Source organism: Coregonus clupeaformis, chromosome 34 (assembly GCF_020615455.1).
Source record: "Coregonus clupeaformis isolate EN_2021a chromosome 34, ASM2061545v1, whole genome shotgun sequence".
Classification (NCBI taxonomy): Eukaryota; Metazoa; Chordata; class Actinopteri; order Salmoniformes; family Salmonidae; genus Coregonus; species Coregonus clupeaformis.
The window spans coordinates 37,320,453-37,339,438 of NC_059225.1; the positions used below are offsets into that span (position 1 = coordinate 37,320,453).

At 43.1% G+C, this 18,986-nt stretch overlaps 1 pseudogene; it reads left to right on the forward strand.

Moving 5' to 3' along the window:
- Nucleotides 1–17,485, forward strand: part of LOC123482481 — a 43,399-nt pseudogene extending 25,914 nt beyond the window's left edge.
- Nucleotides 17,486–18,986: the final 1,501 nt, after the last annotated feature.

The following is an 18,986-nucleotide window of genomic DNA, read 5'->3' on the forward strand; positions in this document are numbered from 1 at the left end:
GGCACTTTTAGTTGACCCGATTTGCTATAAGCCAAAAGATTGGTCTGTCACCCGCTCTTGGACGGTGCCGGACAGTATCCTGACTGTTACCATGATCCTTGGTCTTATTACCCTTGGCGTGTGCACCTACTATGTACACAGGCACACACGCGCAATGGAATACCTAATGAGGTCTTATGCTAGGATCACCTGTGGGACTGAAGCAATCCCAATTTTCGGAAAACTGGCAATAGATTCCAAAACCCCATCAGGTGACCCATCCACAGCATCCCCAGCTTCTTCCCCATAGTTCACTAGGTCAGCCTTGTAGTGCCACCAATGTAAGCTTTGTCATTCAGGGTGTCATTTTAGAGAGTACCTTCAAGTAGTATCGCCCTAGATATGACATTAGACAAATGTCATGATAGAGTCATTTAGCCAAGACCATGGACGTACATAGAATAGAGTCCAAGTAGATGATTAAGGTGGGGGAACTATATTTTGTATATATTTTGTTGTGTTTTTATTCTTTAAATTTGTATTTCCTTTGACACTAAGGAAGTGATATTGCCACAAACAAGTTCCCCATACGACCACCAGTTAGTGCCACAACGCTGCCCATTTGGGGAAGAAATGTAATGATGTGTTTGTTAACGTCTGTGTAAGATACTGCCTAGATCTACCAGCCTGGACAACCGGACGACGGGCCCCCAGCGATGATCCACAACCAGGACATGCCGTGGTATTTTTTTAATGGTGGGTGGCAAACTTGCAGAATCCTTCCAAGGTTGAACCACCAGAGGGGGACTGTCATGACTCTCCCTGGGTGAGGATCAAAGGCCTCCCATCAGCTTGGAAAATGGCCGACAACAACCAGACCCTCTTACCCACAGGGGGGTTGTGCCAGTCTTTACACCTTAATACTGCCATAAATTAGAGAGGAGAATCTCTCTCTGGCACTCTATTATGGTGAAAGGGATGCCTTTGTTTCAGAGACTTTTTGCCGCCCAAAAACTTCAACATCCAACAATGAACATTGGGACAATATACGTTGGGAATGATGAGAAATGGAATATGGAAAATGGATGTAAAACATTGTGACTTGAAGAGCTTTTACACTGTGTATATCAGGATTACATCCTTTAAGTTGTGTAGAAAATATCAAGGAGGAAGACAATGTTTTCGTGAAGATAGGAATGTGATTTTAGCTTTCTAACAAAATCATAGTGATGATAATACTTTTGCCTCGTAACAAGCCACGCCCGAGGGAGCTCAGAGAGCATGTCAGTATGACAGGTACCCTCCTGTTGGCCATCTCAGCTGAGATGAGATGGGCCTCCTCTCTATTTGGATAGCAGGGAGGGGGGGGCTCTGTTGCTGGGCTGGTATGATTGTGGAACTCCTTCAGGTCCTTGGCAAAGATTACTGACTCCCTCATGGTCCAGGTGCACATGGTCGTGCAAGTGCTCACATGTCAGGGTGTGGTGATGAGAGATGCTGACATTTGGTCGTGAGGCACAGTCCATGGAGATTTTTTGGTTGACATTGTGGATCATTTGCCAGAGGAGATCTTTCCTTGGTAGAAAGGCGGATATAACAAAGTTTGTGCTTGGGAAAAGGTTGTGTGCTTTCTCTGCCACCTTTCTCACTTACTTAGCCACTCTTTCTCCTTTTGTGCGCAGGTTATTTGTCCCAGTATGTATGACAAGGTTGTCAGGATTTTCCAGCTTGGCTTGATAGCAGCCAGGTCACCTGTGATACAAGTCAGTATTCGACGTCCATCCATGTCTGAGAACGTCGGGAGATGACGTGGAAACCGGCCACTAGGGGCAACTGTTACCTTCAAGTAGGTATCGGTTTTGCTAGGGCATTGTGGATAGGGATGGCGGATGGGCGTAAGCATCTGCCTCTGATTCTAAAGGTTGTAAGTTGAAATCCAGAGATAGACAGTTGTTTTGTATATTTTTGCAAGTTTTGTATATTCGAATACAGTGATAGAATTTGTATAGATTTTTATATTTTTGTTTTAAGCCTATCCCAAACATTAACCCTTACCTTAACATTCAGAGTTATTGCCTAAACTTAACCTTAAACATTTGACGTTTGGAACAACTTCGAAATTTGACTTTTGAGAAACATGGATGAATGTCTAATTCTGATGTGAGACTGAGGTGGGGTTGGGACAAAGCTTTCCTTAAGTTTGGGTCAGTCACAGTGGTAAGGTATTCTGCCACTGTGTACTCTCTGTTTAGAGCCAAATAGCATTCTAGTTTGCTCTGTTTTTTTGTTGATTCTTTCCTATGTGTCAAGTAATTATGTTTTTGTTTTCTCATGATTTGGTTGGGTCTAATTGTGTTGTTGTTGTTGTCCTGGGGCTCGGTGGGGTCTGTTTGTGTTTGTGAACAGAGCCCCAGGACCAGCTTACTTAGGGGACTCTTCTCCAGGTTCATCACTTTGTAGGTGACGGCTTTGTTATAGAAGGTTTGGGAATCGCTTCCTTTTAGAATTTAACAGCTCTTTTCTGGATTTTGATAATTAGCGGGCCTAATTCTGCTCTGCATACATTATTTTGTGTTTTTCGTTGTACACTGAGGATATTTTTGCAGAATTCTGCATGCAGTCTCAATTTGGTGTTTGTCCCATTTTGTGAATTCTTGATTGGTGAGCGGACCCCAGACCTCACAACCATAAAGGGCAATGGGTTCTATAACTGATTCAAGTATTTTTAGCCAGATCCTAATTGGTATGTCAAATTGTATGTTCCTTTTGATGGCATAGAAGGCCCTTCTTGCCTTGTCTCTCAGATCATTCACAGCTTTGTGGAAGTTATCTGTGGCGCTGATGTTTAGGCCGAGGTATGTATAGTTTTTTGTGTGCTCTAGGGCAACAGTGTCTAGATGGAATTTGTATTTGCGGTCCTGGCAACTGGACCTTTTTTGGAACACCATTATTTTAGTCTTACTGAGATTTACTGTCAGGGCCCAGGTCTGACAGAATCTGTGCAGAAGATCTAGGTGCTGCTGTAGGCCCTCCTTGGTTGGTGACAGAAGCACCAGATCATCTGCAAACAGTAGACATTTGACTTCAGATTCTAGTAGGGTGAGGCCGGGTGCTGCAGACTGTTCTAGTGCCCTCGTCAATTCGTTGATATATATGTTGAAGAGGGTGTGGCTTAAACTGCATCCCTGTCTCACCCCACGGCCCTGTGGAAAGAAATGTGTGTGTTTTTTGCCAATTTTAACCGCACACTTGTTGTTTGTGTACATGGATTTTATAATGTTGTATGTTTTTCTCCCAACCCCACTTTCCATCAATTTGTATAGCAGAGCCTCATGCCAAATTGAGGCAAAAGCTTTTTTGAAATCAACAAAGCATGAGAAGACTTTGCCTTTGTTTTGGTTTGTTTGTTTGTCAATTAGGGTGTGCAAGGTGAATACGTGGTCTGTCGTACAGTAATTTGGTAAAAAGCCAATTTGACATTTGCTCAGTACATTGTTTTCACTAAGGAAATGAACTAGTCTGCTGTTAATGATAATGCAGAGGATTTTCCCAAGGTTGATGTTGACGCATATCCCACAGTAGTTATTGTGGTCAAATTTGTCTCCACTTTTGTGGATTGGGGTGATCAGTCCTTGGTTCCAGATATTGGGGAAGATGCCAGAGCTAAGGATGATTTAAGAGTTTAAGTATAGCCAGTTGTAATTTGTGGTCTGTATATTTTATCATTTCGTTGAGGATACCATCAATACCACAGGCCTTTTTGGGTTGGAGGGTTTGTATTTTGTCCTGTAGTTCATTCAATGTAATTGGAGAATCCAGTGGGTTCTGGTAGTCTTTAATAGTTGATTCTAAGATTTGCATTTGATCATGTATATTTTTTTGCTGTTTGTTATAGGGCCAAAAAGATTGGAGAAGTGGTTTACCCATACATCTCAGTTTTGGATAGATAGCTCTTCGTGTTGTTGTTTGTTTAGTGTTTTCCAATTTTCCCAGAAGTGGTTAGAGTCTATGGATTCTTCAATTACATTGAGCTGATTTCTGACATGCTGTTCCTTCTTTTTCGTAGTGTATTTCTGAATTGTTTTAGTGATTCACCATAGTGAAGGCGTAGGCTCAGGTTTTCTGGGTGTCTATGTTTTTGGTTGGATAGGTTTCTCAATATCTTTCTTAGGTTTTTGCATTCTTCATCAAACCATTTGTCACTGTTGTTACTTTTCTTCGGTTTTCTGTTAGAGATTTTTAGATTTGATAGGGAAGCTGAGAGGTAAAATATACTGTTTAGGTTTTCTACTGCCAAGTTTACACCTTCACTATTAGAGTGGAACATTTTGTCCAGGAAGTTGTCTAAACGGGATTGAATTTGTTGTTGCCTAATTGTTTTTTGGTAGGTTTCGACACTACTTTCCTTCCATCTATAGCATTTCTTAATATTATTCAGTTCCTTTGGCTTTGATGCCTCATGATTGAGTATTGCTCTGTTCAAGTAGACTGTGATTTTGCTGTGGTCTGATAGGGGTGTCAGTGGGCTGACTGTGAATGCTCTCGCTCTCTCTCTCATCAATTCCTGTGGTTAATTCATAAAGGTCTCAGCCAATGTTTTTCAATTATAGGCGGAAGCCTTCAAGTCAAGTGGATCAATCCAGAGCCCACAGGTGGCTAGTGTACTGTACTGTCGTGCATGCGCTCAGGGCACATTCAGTTAGACTGACTGACTTACTGAGAGGCTGAATAGTGACTGTCACACATACATGTATACACACAAACACACCTCCCCAAACTAGCTCTATGACACATATGGAGTTAGTTATTCCTGCCAAACTGCCCTGTAGTCCTTTTATCCTGTGGTTGACTGAGACAAAAAGACACAGAGGTAGAACACAGAGGAAAGGATCTAATTACTCAGCTAAGGCTCTCTATCGCTCACTCACACACACACACAGAGACATACACATACACGCGCACACACACACACACGCACACACAAAGCTCACTCACTACTTCCTTACAGGGAAAACTTGAGAAAGTTACTAAAAATAGCCACTTTTCTTCCAGTGAGACAGCGGGAATTCAGTGATGTGGTTTTGGTGTTTTTTTATTATTTGTGTAATGACGCATTGCCAATAACGGTTGGAAGCAAAGCTCTTTGGATTCAAAGCAATTGTCTGCACCGTCATAATTTCTGTAGTTGGCATTATCATATAGAGAACGATTGCAACAGCCAAGTAACACTCTTCCTGACCCGGTCCTCAGAAGACTGCCTCAGTATGCAGGCCGCTGTGATATGTGGGTGTGGGTGTGTAAGAACTGTGTGTGTATGCGTACGTACGTATGTTGATGTGTGTGTATTTATTAAATGTTTATTTAGAAGGGTTAAGGTGAACGAGAGGAGAAGTGAGCCTGCTGTTTTATATGATGCTATCTCTTATCGGCAGACTCGGCCTGTCGAGAAACGTAACACTTTTGTTTAATGGAAAATTGCCTCAGACTGGAAACACACACTGGAAGAAGAGAGAGAGAGAGAGAGAGAGAGAGAGAGAGAGAGAGAGAGAGAGAGAGAGAGAGAGAGAGAGAGAGAGAGAGAGAGAGAGAGAGAGAGAGAGAGAGAGAGAGAGAGAGAGAGAGAGAGAGAGAGAGAGAGAGAGAGAGAGAGAGAGAGAGAGAGAGAGAGAGAGAGAGAGAGAGAGAGAGAGAGAGAGAGAGAGAGAGAGAGAGAGAGAGAGAGAGAGAGAGAGAGAGAGAGAGAGAGAGAGAGAGAGAGAGAGAGAGAGAGAGAGAGAGAGAGAGAGAGAGAGAGAGAGAGAGAGAGGGAGAGAGAGAGAGAGAGAGAGAGAGAGAGAGAGAGAGAGAGAGAGAGAGAGAGAGAGAGAGAGAGAACTCTTAATGAACTTTCCTTCTAGAGGAGTGTGTGACAAACCAGGAGGTAGATTGGTAGAGATAAGACAGACAGGAAGGAAGGATGTGCCACAACAAGATTATAAGTAACAGTAGCTCTCTCTGCCTCTCTCTTTCCTGCTCTCTCTCTATCCTCCCTGTCAGCCCCTCTTCAAAGATAATTATCATAATTACGTGAACGCCATCTTCATAAACTCCTGGTTGCTTTATTCCTCAAAGCGGCCATTGCCTCTCTAGCCAAGTGGAACCTCTTAACACTCCAGCCCGGTGCTCTAGGCTTTAAATAGCATCTGTACCAGGACACGGAAACAACAGCAATGTACCAGGTAAAGCCGTTTCTGAGGAGAACATTGAAGTGCATTGTGTTTCCAGTTGTATGACCTGTGAAGCTGTCATAGACATGAATCACAAAATAATATTTAAACTTCCACTTTAGATGTCAGTTACAGTTTGTTTATAGTTTGAGCACTTACAGATGATCTGTATAGGAGATTATCCCAAAAGAGTGGTGCAGAATATTTGGCCCATATTGTACACACGACTACAATAAAAAACACAACTGGCAGGTGCACTGTAGTTTCTGCTTTGATTGACATTCATTTGACTTTGCTTGACTTTTACCTTGACCTTTTTAAAGCCATTTGATGTGCATGTTCTACTGTATCCTTTTAATATAGTTACTGTGGTCAAGTTCCCAGCAGTGAGGATGACCGTCTGAAATACGAGCAACAGAGAGAAACTAAGAGAGAAACACCAAATGAGCAACACACTTCTGCTTCACAACCCACCACCTCAACAATAGAGAGCATCAATAATCCTCCCAACACTTAGAATAAAGGCCACCAGTGCATCTCCAGTGCCATTATCAACTATTGAGTGCCGGGTGTAAAGATAACAATAGCTTTCGGTCACACCTATAGAGAGCTATGATGTTGGTGGGGACCAGCTACTGTACGGGCTACAAAATACTAATCTTCTCTGACCTTTTGACATGATTCTGCAAAACTACCCACTGGGCACACACTGGTTGAATCAACGTTGTTTCCACATCATTTCAATGGAATAGACATTGAATTGACGTCTGTGCCCAGTGGGTACAGACTGCCATTCTACCTTATATTTATAATATCGGCATGTTTATTAAATTAATCATCAGCATGTCTTATTTTGCTATTATCCCCTATTTATGAATGACTTTCACTCATGTGTGCTGTGTTATTTACAACGATTGGATTTCACTTAACATCAAATTGCATGAACTATTTGCATGGTGTGCTGTGATTCTACAGATTGGCATGGATAATATTGAATATGAGACAGCTGTTGCCAATCCTTATCACCTCTCCCTCCCCGAACAAATTGCTAAACACGCCCCTGAAGTAAACACAAAAGGAAATGTACATTTACCTTCAGGACGCCGTTTAACTGGGAACCTCTCCACTGACGGACATCTGACTCCTCTCCGCTGATCGCCTGTGGTAAAAAGACTCCATTACACATCTCTCTATAGCACTACTAAAGGAAATGGCTTATTTTTAACGTGTGAGAGGGACTCCAATTGTTGATCAGTATACACTAATAATTTGTTTGTTGACCCCCCGGAGAAGCTACACTGAGATCTACGGTGAGGGGCTATCAACATTACAACACAGCATCTACTATGTGAGTGAAGTAATTGCTGCTGTTAGTTTTGCCCCTGGGCTCATAGTGATACTTATAGTCCTAACACCTAGCCTCCCTATACGGCTCAATTTCACGCCACTCGAACGCACTCGACGGTAGTACCTTTTCAAAAGAGAACAAATCAACAAACGCTTTTGAAGCAATTGTCACTTTTGTAAACTTGAACTTCTAATAAATAACTTTTGATTTTACATTGCCTCTGTGGTTGTGGTTGCCTTGGGATCTTAGAACTCTGCTTGGCCTGGTCGTAAGAGCAGTTAACGGGTGTGAAAGGAAAAGTGGCAAAAAGGAGTGTTGGACTGAAGCCCCATTAACTACAGTACACGGTGGCAAGACACAGATCTTTCATGCTCTACACACTCTCCTTACGTGTCGTCTTTTCACACACACACACACACACACACACACACTCTTTACTCCTCACAGGACGTGCATCATCTTTTACAGTACACCTGGTAATGGATGACACGTCAATGTCAGGATGACACGTCTCCTTGCAAAGTAGCTCTCCCTTTCTAATATTTAATAATACTCTATCCTACATATTCACTACAGCACATAGAACAGGAGGATAAATGATCTAGTACAGAACACACCATGGAGAGGAGACTAAATTATGTAGGGTGAGCTGATCACATAATACAGCTAGTCTCTACTGGTACCCACATGTAGCTTTTCACTTATGTTTCTATGCAAATTTGTAATGTATTCAAGTTTTCTGAGGATGTGTGAGAGGGAAGGAGAGATTGTGAGAGTACAGTGTGTTGGTGAGGAATAGCAAGAGAGAGCGCAAGCGAGTTAGTGTGTGAGAAAGGGTGTGCAATACGGGGAGAGGGGGCGGGAGAGGGAAAATGAGCGAGAATCTCTCATGTGACTTGTAAAAGTTCAGACCAAAGTAATTCAGCTCACCGTGTTCCAAACGCTGCTCCCAACATGTCCTCACTTCACTGCAATAACAACTCAATGTACTTCAGCGAAAAACATCTCTGTACAAAAACAGAATAAGTTCAAACTGGGGGATATTCCAAGAAATGTGATACCTACTAATTATGATAATTGCTACTGCAGGTTCTTGTCTTGACCCTCGTTTGATGGAGTCTGCCTCGTTTTCTTTGCAGACCGGTTCCATGTCTTACTGAGAGACATTTTCCTCATCAGAAGCAGCAGTAGGTAAAATGAGAGGAACTGACCCATTGTTTCCCAATGCAGAGAGAGGTCAATTTGTTATTATCCAAAGTGAGCCGGCCCTACTTTGAAGAGGATAGAGATGCAGCAGTGGTGCTTGGGTAAAATCACTGGGGAAGCCAAGCCAGGGGAAAAAAGCCATCATATTACAACCAACCGTATGTGTTGTGATAATTACGTTGTTTGCTCTATAACCTGTTAGTTCATATGCCTTGCCACCGTGATAGTCCTAAGGCCGAGACAATAAGAAGACAGTGGTAGAATAAATTAAACCACACCTGTGTTTCATCATAAAACCGGAGAGCAACATCTGTCCGGTGGAGTCCACAAAGCATATTGCATGTAACAAACAGTTACATGACCTACAGCATGGTCAATCAAGTTAATGTTTTCTACATTTTCAGACTACTAAACTATTGATTTACTATAGAACACCGGAGAGTTACTGCAAGTTGCAAAAACAGGAGCCGCCTCCACTATTCCAGCACTATTTCAACTTCAACATCATCAAAACACCTATGCTTAGTCTAATACAGTGACAAATAAAAGATTCCAAGAATAATTTATTCCAATCAATGCAAGTTAAATATCATGTGGCTGTCCATGGTACTGATTTCTGTGTGTGTGTGTGTGTGCGTAAGTAGAAAAAATATGTTGACTCACCCTACTTGTAGAGAAATGCCAATGCCATCTTCCTCTCTTTCATGCTGCCGAAACGGTCTATGACTCTGTCATACAGTACACACTTTTAGTTTTTGTTGTCCTAGACTACTTGTTTAAAATGCTTGCTCACTAGCCTAACTTCCTTTTATGGGTAACGATTAGCCAGCTAGTTAACATTAGCCTACTACATCTAGCTACAGTACATGTTGAACTTCCATCCTCTCAAGCCACAGGCACATTATATGAAGTTATGGTTGGATTAGAATTGTCGTTATAATCATTGGCCAGTACGGAGAATTAAGTAAAACCACAAGTCCAAATCCCTATCTCCATCCATGGATAATTTAGGAAAGGGGCAATTTTAGCCAGTTAGCTAGCCACCGGAGGACAACAACACAATGAGATGCAACAATTCAAAGTTTATTTCTGTCAATAACATTTGGCTTTTGACGTGATGTGATTGGTGTGAAGCCAAATCCAAACTGGCTTCCCTTGACACTTTTCTTTGTTGCGCCAGCACCATTCACAGTTGAGCTCGCTCAGTTTAGCGCAACGCTGTTTGACTATTATTGTAGAATAAGGGAATAGGCCAAATGCTCTCTGGCTTCTCTTGCATTCAATGCTACGGGCGGCAACAGTATCATAAAATTTTTGACCAGACAGCATCAGCTAGATGGGCTTCACATACAGAAACAGAGGGGCGCTGTTTCGCTCGCTTGGATGCTTTCTCCGGTGAGATACATTCAGCCTCTTGCGAATTTAAGGAAAATTATGAAACACAGAGAGACAAAATAATAATAATAATATTTTTTGGGGGGGGGGGGGGAGCCTGGCTTCCCTTGGCATCCATGAATACACGCCACTGTATAGATGGCAGAAAGTTTCCTTTACTCTTGTATGTTCAATCATTTCATGATAGCCTTTTCTTTAAGAATTCAAACTGGAGTCATTTTCAGAGACACACGAAATACAATACTGTCTGTAGATTTGTTTGAAAGTTCTATATTTTCACCATTTAGATGTAGTGCACCAAATAGCAACTTTAAGGTTCAGGGGCCTCATTTATAAACCGTGTGTGGTTACAAAATATACCCCAAAACATGCACTTGACGTGAGACTGTGCTCACCTTCCCACAAATGTCAAGTTTCTAGTGGTTCAAGTATTGCATTGCAAGCAGGCAAGTACCCTCATATTTTGTGCAAATGGGGGATATAATGGACTCTCTTATTCATAAAAAAAGATTAATAACAAAATACAATACTTTGCCATTAGTGAGAAGTGAGAATGTATTTTCTTTATCTTTGCATTCTAAAATAATTAGAAATAGGCATCTTTCCTAGGCTATTATCTATTTAATTTGTATAATAAATTCCTCACATTTTCTGTGATGGTTTCATATGAGGTAGCCTAGGCCTACAACAAGTTAGGATGGGACTAATAACAACTAACAACAAATAATAACAAGATAAGTAATAATGTAAGCATACTGTGTCCATAATAAGTATATAGGTTGTATGTTGGGAGCTTTTGGGAAAGAGCACAGTTAGAAAGATATGGCATATAGAAGCAAACCGGATGGACATCATGAAAATGATCAGAGAGGTTGAGAGTAGAAGAAGTTCAGGAGCAAAAACAAATAAAATAGAATTATTGTAAAATTGACTGTGTCCATAAAATGTAGATAGTAAGTATAAGCTGGAAGTAGAGGCCTAAGCATTGTTGTTCACTAATTTATCCCAAGTAGGGAAAGGATGGCGGGGTTAAAAAGTAATAAAGGGGAGTATATATATAAAAAACATGGGGGATTGGAAGTGATGTAGACAATTACATTGATGGAAGTTACAATCTATCTGCAATATTAAGCTGATCTACCCAAAAAAGGAAAAAAAAGATAAATAAGTTAGGATAGGCTACCATTCGTCCCATCTCTCATTTAATTGGGACCCACTTCACAGCAGTAGGATAAGCTATTTCAAGAATGTTTCTCTATGCGATCTGATCCTAAGCGCAGTTTAACCGTAGAACAGACATTCACCTTTTCCATTGACGTTTGTAGGCTACATCTAAATACTGTAATCTCAAATTTCTTGATTAGACAATATTTAATTTATAAACATAATACATACACTGAGTATACCAAACATTAGAAACACCTTCCTAATATTGAGTGGCAATGGTTATAAATGAGGCCCCAGATGGTTAGAAGTGACCCACAATTTCCACTTCCGTCGTATACAGCCTCATTGAATATTTTTTATGTTTCGTAAATGTTGTTATGTAGGTTAATGTAAAAGTTGCAGTAACTATATGTAGCCAGGTGGTAAAAGCACGTAGCTGGATTCATTTATATACACTACATGGCACTGTCCCTTTAAGAGAACCATAAATAAATGTGGTTATAAGCGGTTATGGGATTGTGCATGCGCAGTGTGTAAGCGTGAGAGCAAGCAATTACACTGGAGAGCTGTTGAAATCCATCGTGGGTCCAACGTGACTTTAAATGGATTGACATGAGGATGTTAGCTTCTTGCTAGCTGAATACCAGTGCTCTCAGAACCACGTGGAGTTGATGATAACATTATTTGAAGCTGCTGTATGGGTTAGATGAGGATCTACTGTTCCATGTGGGATTAGGGTATCATGTGGACAGTGTGTTTAAAGCAGAGCCACTACGGTTTATGCATTTCACTTTGTACTTATTGTACTCAGATTGTTTTTATGCACTTTACTAACATATTTATTTCACTTGATTGTGATTTAGACTGAACTTTACTTATTGGTGACTTCACCTTGCGGTGATTTCCCTCCTATATTATCCTATTTTAAATTTAAGCTTAGACAGAATAAACAACCCCAAATTAGTTTGTGTCCTGCGCTGGGTTTACTTTCGTCAGGCTACACATTTTGGTGCCAGGAGTGGGGTTCTGATAGCTTTGTTAGGGTAGTGAAGTGCATAATTACGGTAGTGGTGAAGAGTGCTACGTGGCCAGAGAGATCTGACAAGGGACGGTGCCAGGGGATCTGAAAACGGGCAGAGGCCTGCCTGGGGTTGCTGTGGAACTTCAGTAACCAGACTTCCGGGATTCAGAGAAAGCCGTGAACCATTGTAGATCATCACAGACCATCGCAGAGGACCATCATCTCCATCCATGCAGCAACTTTCACAGACTGTTTCTACTCTACAGTATATCCTTGAACTGAGATTGAGTACAAACATTTCACAATGTCAGAGCCAGCAGGTGATGGTGACGCCACCCCTGGTGGTGAGGGTAACCCTGTAGATAGACTTACAGTCACAGATTGCAGAGCTAAATAGGAAACCCGACAAAGCAATGGCAACTATTGCGGCTCAGGGAAATGGGTCCACAAGGTCATATGTTTATGTCCAGCCTTAAAGTTGCTCGATCAGGTTGGTCAGTTGACGAGTTCATTGAGGAGGTTGAACATGTAATTCAAGCCAGAGTTCAGATGAAAATGTAGATTTCATACTGTCTCTGTTGAGGGGGTCAGCCTTAGAGGAAGTGCGGTTACACATGGGTGGGGAGTCAAAGCAGCCCAGTGACCTGTTCTCGTATCTAAGGGGGGCTTATACAGAGTAGCGCAGTTACACACCTTCTTTGGCCGCCATCAGGGAGAGGGAGAGGATTTTCGTGATTACTCACATGCACTCTCGCAGATATTTAGTTCAGTACTGAAACAAGAACAAGACGTCATTCCCAAGGATAAAGTTGATAAAACTGTCACAAACTAGTTCATTGAGGGCGTCATTGATCCTGCTCTCAATAGAGAGCTGCGGAAGTTAGTCAGGAAGAGGCCTCAGTCTACTCTGTTTGATGTCCGTGAGGAAGCCATCACCTGGTCACTGGAGGACCAGACCTGTATGACTAAGGTTGTCAAGAGTAGGAAAGTGGTGTCTGACAAGACAGGGAGGGATTCTCAGTGTTCTGCCATTGATGTATAGGAGAAATCAGCTGTCTCTTTGGAAGATGTTCTTAAAGCTGTGGCCAAGCAGAGCAAAGCCATTGGGGAGCTTACAAACACAGTCTGGGGTCTTGTTCTGTACAAGGAGAAGACTGGTAATGACAAAGGTGGGAAACCTAGAGCCAAACCGAAGTTTACTGATGACGGTCAGCCCATTTGCTTCAAGTGTAAAGGGGTGGGACACATTGTTAAGCAGTGCACAAAGAAGAGCATGTCAGTAAATGAGTCCACTACCAAACAAGCTGCTGGTGTGCAGGAAAACTAGCATCCTCGGTTGCCAAGAGCAGGGCAATTCGGGAAAATCTGCAGGCTTACCCGACAGTACTTGTAGTTGTCACAGTGGGCAAATGTCCAGTTGTAGATCTCAAGATTGGGGGGGTTGCTGCAAACTGTTTGCTGGATACCAGGACCCAACACTTATTAGGGAAGACAAAGACATGCTTTCTACAGCAGGACAGCTTAAGATAACTGCAGGTAACGGGTTGGACATCCCTTACCTAGGTTACCTTGAGTTAGACGTAGAGACCATGGGGACAACTTTACCTGGGTGTTGCTTCCTGGTAGTCAAAGATCCTTAGCAGTCACAGACTACAGTACCAGGTCTCCTTGGAATGAACATCCTCAGCAGATGCAGACAACTAGTCCATGCTGAGTTTGGCACAACTCTAGGCGGAGAGTTGGATTCTGATTGGAGAGAAGACTTTCAGCGAGTACAGAAATGTGATGTCATTGAAAAGTCTTCAGCTGCCCGTGTGGCTGGTAGAGATACTGTACATGTACCTGCGTCTTCCGTAGCCACAGTCTATGCAAGTGGACTTAAAACTCTCTCAAATCAAATCAAATGGTATTGGTCACTTACACATATTTAGCAGATGTTATTGCGGGTGTAGCAAAATGCTTGGGAGACCACACTAGGATGCTGTTGGAGTCAGCTAACATACCGTTGCCAGGTGGTCTCGTGGTCATTCCCACACTTGTGGAGTCAAAGTGAGGTGCGGTTCGAGCGTATCTCTGCCGACACAGAAGTGACTGTTGACAGAAAAGAAGGTCAAACATCTGACAGTGACATTCAGTTGATATTGGACAGCCTACACATCGGTGGGACACAGGAAGAACAAGTCGTGCTAGCTTCTCTTTTGGCCAGTTACTCAGACGTTTTTGCTTTCCAGGATGAGGACCTGGATTACACTGATAAAGTCAAGCACAAGATTAATTTGGTCGATGACACACCAGTAACACAGCCCTACCGCCGCATTCCTCCTACACAGTACAAAGAGGTTAGGGAGCACATCATCAAGCTTCTGAAGAAGGGTGTCATCCAGGCGTGCTCTAGCTCATACGCAACCCCTGTGGTCCTAGTCCGTAAGGGTGAGGGGTGAGGGACTTCGTCTATGTGTTGATTATAGGCGACTAAACGCAAAAACCAGACGTGATGCATTTCCTTTGCCTCGCATCGACAAAAATTTCGATTAATGAAGTAATACACCCTTCAGAGTGCAAAGTTATTTTAGACTACTGCTATTGCCAGTGGTTACCCTAAGGTCGCAGTACAAGAACGTGACAGACAAGACTGCTTTTACAGCTCCTTTTGGCCTAAGGGAGTACTTGTGTTCTCTCAGACGTTCCAGGACCACTTGGAGAGACTTGAGACAGTTCTGAAGAGACTGAAAGAGACAGGGTTGAAAGTGAAGCTTGAGAAGTGCCATTTCCATCAGATTTCAGCAGAGGGTACTGGGATAGACCCAGAGAAGATAATCTCCGTAAAACAGTGGTATGTCCCCAGTACACTCAAAGAGCTGAGGTTGTTTATTGGCTTCTGTAGCTACTACAGGAGGTTCATTGAGGGTTTTTCCAAACTGGCTGGCCCTCTCCATGACCTAGTCAATGCGTGCCTCAGAGAAGATAGCCCTGCAAAAGCTAAACGTTTGAAGGTTCATGGACATCTGAGTGCCAGGCTGCTTTTGAGCTGTTGAAAGAGAAACTGACCACTGCTCATGTGTTAGGTTATGCTGCTTTTACTCATACTTTCATTGTAAAGAAAGATGCAAGTGGCCTAGGATTATGTGCTGTTCTCTACCAGCAGCAAGGAGATAGGAAGAGAGTAATAGCGTACGCCAGCAAGAGGCTCCGTAATGCTGAAAAGAATGACAGGAACTACAGCAGTATGAAACTTGAGCTCCTCGCCCTCAAGTGGGCTGTTTAAAAAAAAAAATGAGGTTATCTTTTGGGCGCTATGTTCACTGTGATAACAGACAACAACCCCCTGTGTCACCTTTCCACAGCCAAGTTAGGTGCCATCGAGCAAAGATGGGTGGCTCAGTTAGCAGTGTTTGACTTCAAGGTCAAGTACTGCCCAGGACGCTGCAAAGCAGCTGCAGATGCCCTCTCTTGGCAGCCGTTTGTAGGGGAGCCTGAGCCTGGTAATGATGATGCAGAGTATGACGATTGTGTGGCCATTTGCAATGTCATTCGAAAGGGGACAGGTTTGGAACCAGACTTAGTGACAGCAGGAGCCAAGTGCTATTAGATCAGACAGATTCGTGCCTCAGAAGCCAGGGTGGCTACTGATAGTAGTGAGTCTCGGGGTAACACACCAACACTTCCTGGTTACTCTAAAGATGAGTTCCGCAAGTTTCAGGACACAGACCCTACACTCAGCGGGTTCAGGAAGTTTTGAGACAGACAGAAAAAACCTACTCACAAGGAGAGGTCAGGATTAACTAAGCCAGTTATGTCGATGCTGAAGCAGTGGCATCGAGTAAAAGAGCAAGATGGGTTGTTGTACCATGTGATTGAGGACACCCATGTAGGTGAATGTCACCAGCTCTTGTTGCCAGCTTGCTTGAAAGAACCAGTACTTGAAAGTGTACATGATTGCATGGGACACCAGGGGATAGAACGCACAGGGAACCTACTGAGACAGATATGTTTCTGGGTTGGGATGTATGAAGATGTCGAGCAGTAGTTGAAGAAATGCCAGAGATGTATTCTGACAAAGATACCATAGCCCAAAATACATGCACCAATGAAACCCTTCCTAGCTTCACGGCCCCTTGAAGTTGTTGCAGTGGATTTCACCATCCTTGAACCTGCGTCTGATGGACATGAGAAAGTGTTAGTGGTACCGGATGTTTTCACTAAGTTCACTCAGGCGTTCCCTACACGTGATCAGAAAGCGGATACTACAGCCAAGGTCCTTCTCAAGGAGTGGTTCATGGAGAAATGTTGAGAGTGAAGTAATCAGCGAGTTGTGTAAGCTTTATGGAGTCAAGAAAACCTGCACCACCCCCCATCACACTAAGGGGAACGTTCAGTGTGAGAGGTTTAATAGAATGCTCCATGATCTCCTGCGCACACTGCCTCCAGAAAAGAAGCGCCGTTGGCCTGAGCAGTTACCAGAGTTGGTGTATGCCTACAATGTGACACCCCATTCCACCACTGGGTACTCGCCGCACTACCTGTTTTTCGGGTTCCATCCATACCTTCCTGTTGATGCTTTGTTAGGTCAAGAGCAGGTGCTCGACAAGAAACATGACTGGTTGGTTGTTCACCAGGAGAGTTTGAATGAGGCACATGCAAGAGCAAGAGAGTACACAGAACAAAAAGCAGCAGAGAGAGTTGAACTTCACAAAGACAAAGTGTACTGTCCACCCATTGATGTAGGCCAGCTGGTTTACTTACGCCACCGACCTAAGGGTAGAAACAAGATTCAGGATGCTTGGGGTCCTACTGTGTATAGAGTGATCGAGGTACCAGGTACTACACATGCAGTCGAGCCGTTAGAGGGTGGGCCTATAAAAAGGGTACATAGGGTTAATCTAAGGCCATGTGTAAAATACCATCCTGTCCCTGCTCCTAGGCTAGTGAAGAACAGTTTGCCAGTAACCCCCATCACCCCTCCTGTTAAGTCTTTGCCAGAGCCTTCTGCTCCTGAGTTTGTAGTTTTAGAGGAAGTCTCCTATCCAAAGGTAACTCGAGGGGAAAACAGACAACCTGTGGGTAATGCTGATAGTGACAGTTATTTTTCTGGTAGAGAGGAACATGAAGATGTTACTGAGGAACAAGATGTTTCTGAGCCAGTTCATGCAGATGATTCTGTGAATGAACAAGAGGTTGCCCATTCCTGCTCCGCACAGAAGTACCAGAGCAAACGCTGGGGTACACTCAAACCCGTATAACGTTCCTAAATCAGCTTGTAATAATGCAGTTTCATTCAGTCCCGAAGTGTTGTCCCAGGTTATAACCTGTCTGGGTACTGTATTATTCAGAGAAGCTGTAAGAGAAGTTAGAAACTTGTGCTAAGTCACCGAGGATGTTGCCTTTGTGGCAGTGGAGAATGTAGCCAGGTGGTAAAAGCACATAGCTGTATTCATTTATATACACTAGATGGCACTGTCCCTTTAAGAGATCCATAAATAATGTGTGCAAGCGGTTATGGGATTGCGCATGAGCAGTGTGTAAGAGTGTGAGCAAGCAATTACACTTGAGAGCTGTTGAAATCTATCGTGGGTCCAACGCTACTTCAGGTGGATTGACATGAGGATGTTAGCTTCTTGCTAGCTGAATACCAGTGCTCTCAGAACCACGTGGAGTTGATGATAACATTATTTGAAGCTGCTGTATGGGTTAGATGAGGATCTACTGTTCCATGTGGGGTTAGGGTATCATGTGGACAGTGTTTAAAGCAAAGCCACTACCGTTTATGCATTTCACTTTGTACTTATTGTACTCAGATTGTTTACTAACAAATGTATTTCACTTGATTGTGATTTAGACTGAACTTTACTTTATGATGGTTTCACCTTGCGGTGATTTCCCTCCTACATGATCCTATTTTATATTTAAGCTTCTACAGAATAAACAATCCCACATTAGTTTGTGTCCTGTGCTGGGTTTACTTTCGCCAGGCTACATATATCTATGGTAAAATAGACAGGATCTTTGCTGGTCTGAGGGAGATAGACAGGCTCCACCGTAGACAAACGGCTCACTCAGTACAAACTGCTTCTTTACAAAAACCTTGTAAACACGTATGACTGTGTAGCTGAGTGCTGTGAAGTGAAAAGCTCTCACACACACTCTCCCTCTCTCTGCCTGTCTTTCTCTAATTGCATGCACCAATTTGAACAATTCTCTACTCGCCTCTCTCTTTAGACAATAGTCATGTGTGGATAGACATCATAAAGTGGGAGCTGTATTGATCCAGCAGGAGGTTTTTGACACCATAGGCTTGCAGATACCAGTTGGGCTGGTCAGAGCTATGATATGTCTGGGTGTCTGAGCCCGTGTATTTAACAGAAAGGAATACCCCACATTAATAATGGATGGAGAACGATGGGAGACAAGAATGCTTAATTGAGGACTGGATGGCGTGATGGCTGAGTGGGAGGAGGAGGGAGGAAGGGAGGAGAGTGCTCAAGTGCCCTCCTTCCCTTAGTTTCACCCTGCAGACAGAGAGCGGGAGAGAGAGACAGAGAATAAAGCAGACAAACAGAAAGAGAGAGATAGACGGAGAGGGGTGGGTGGGTGGGTGGGGGGGGGGGGGTACAGAGGAGAGAGTGAGAGACATAGACAGACAGACAGATAGACATACAGACAGACA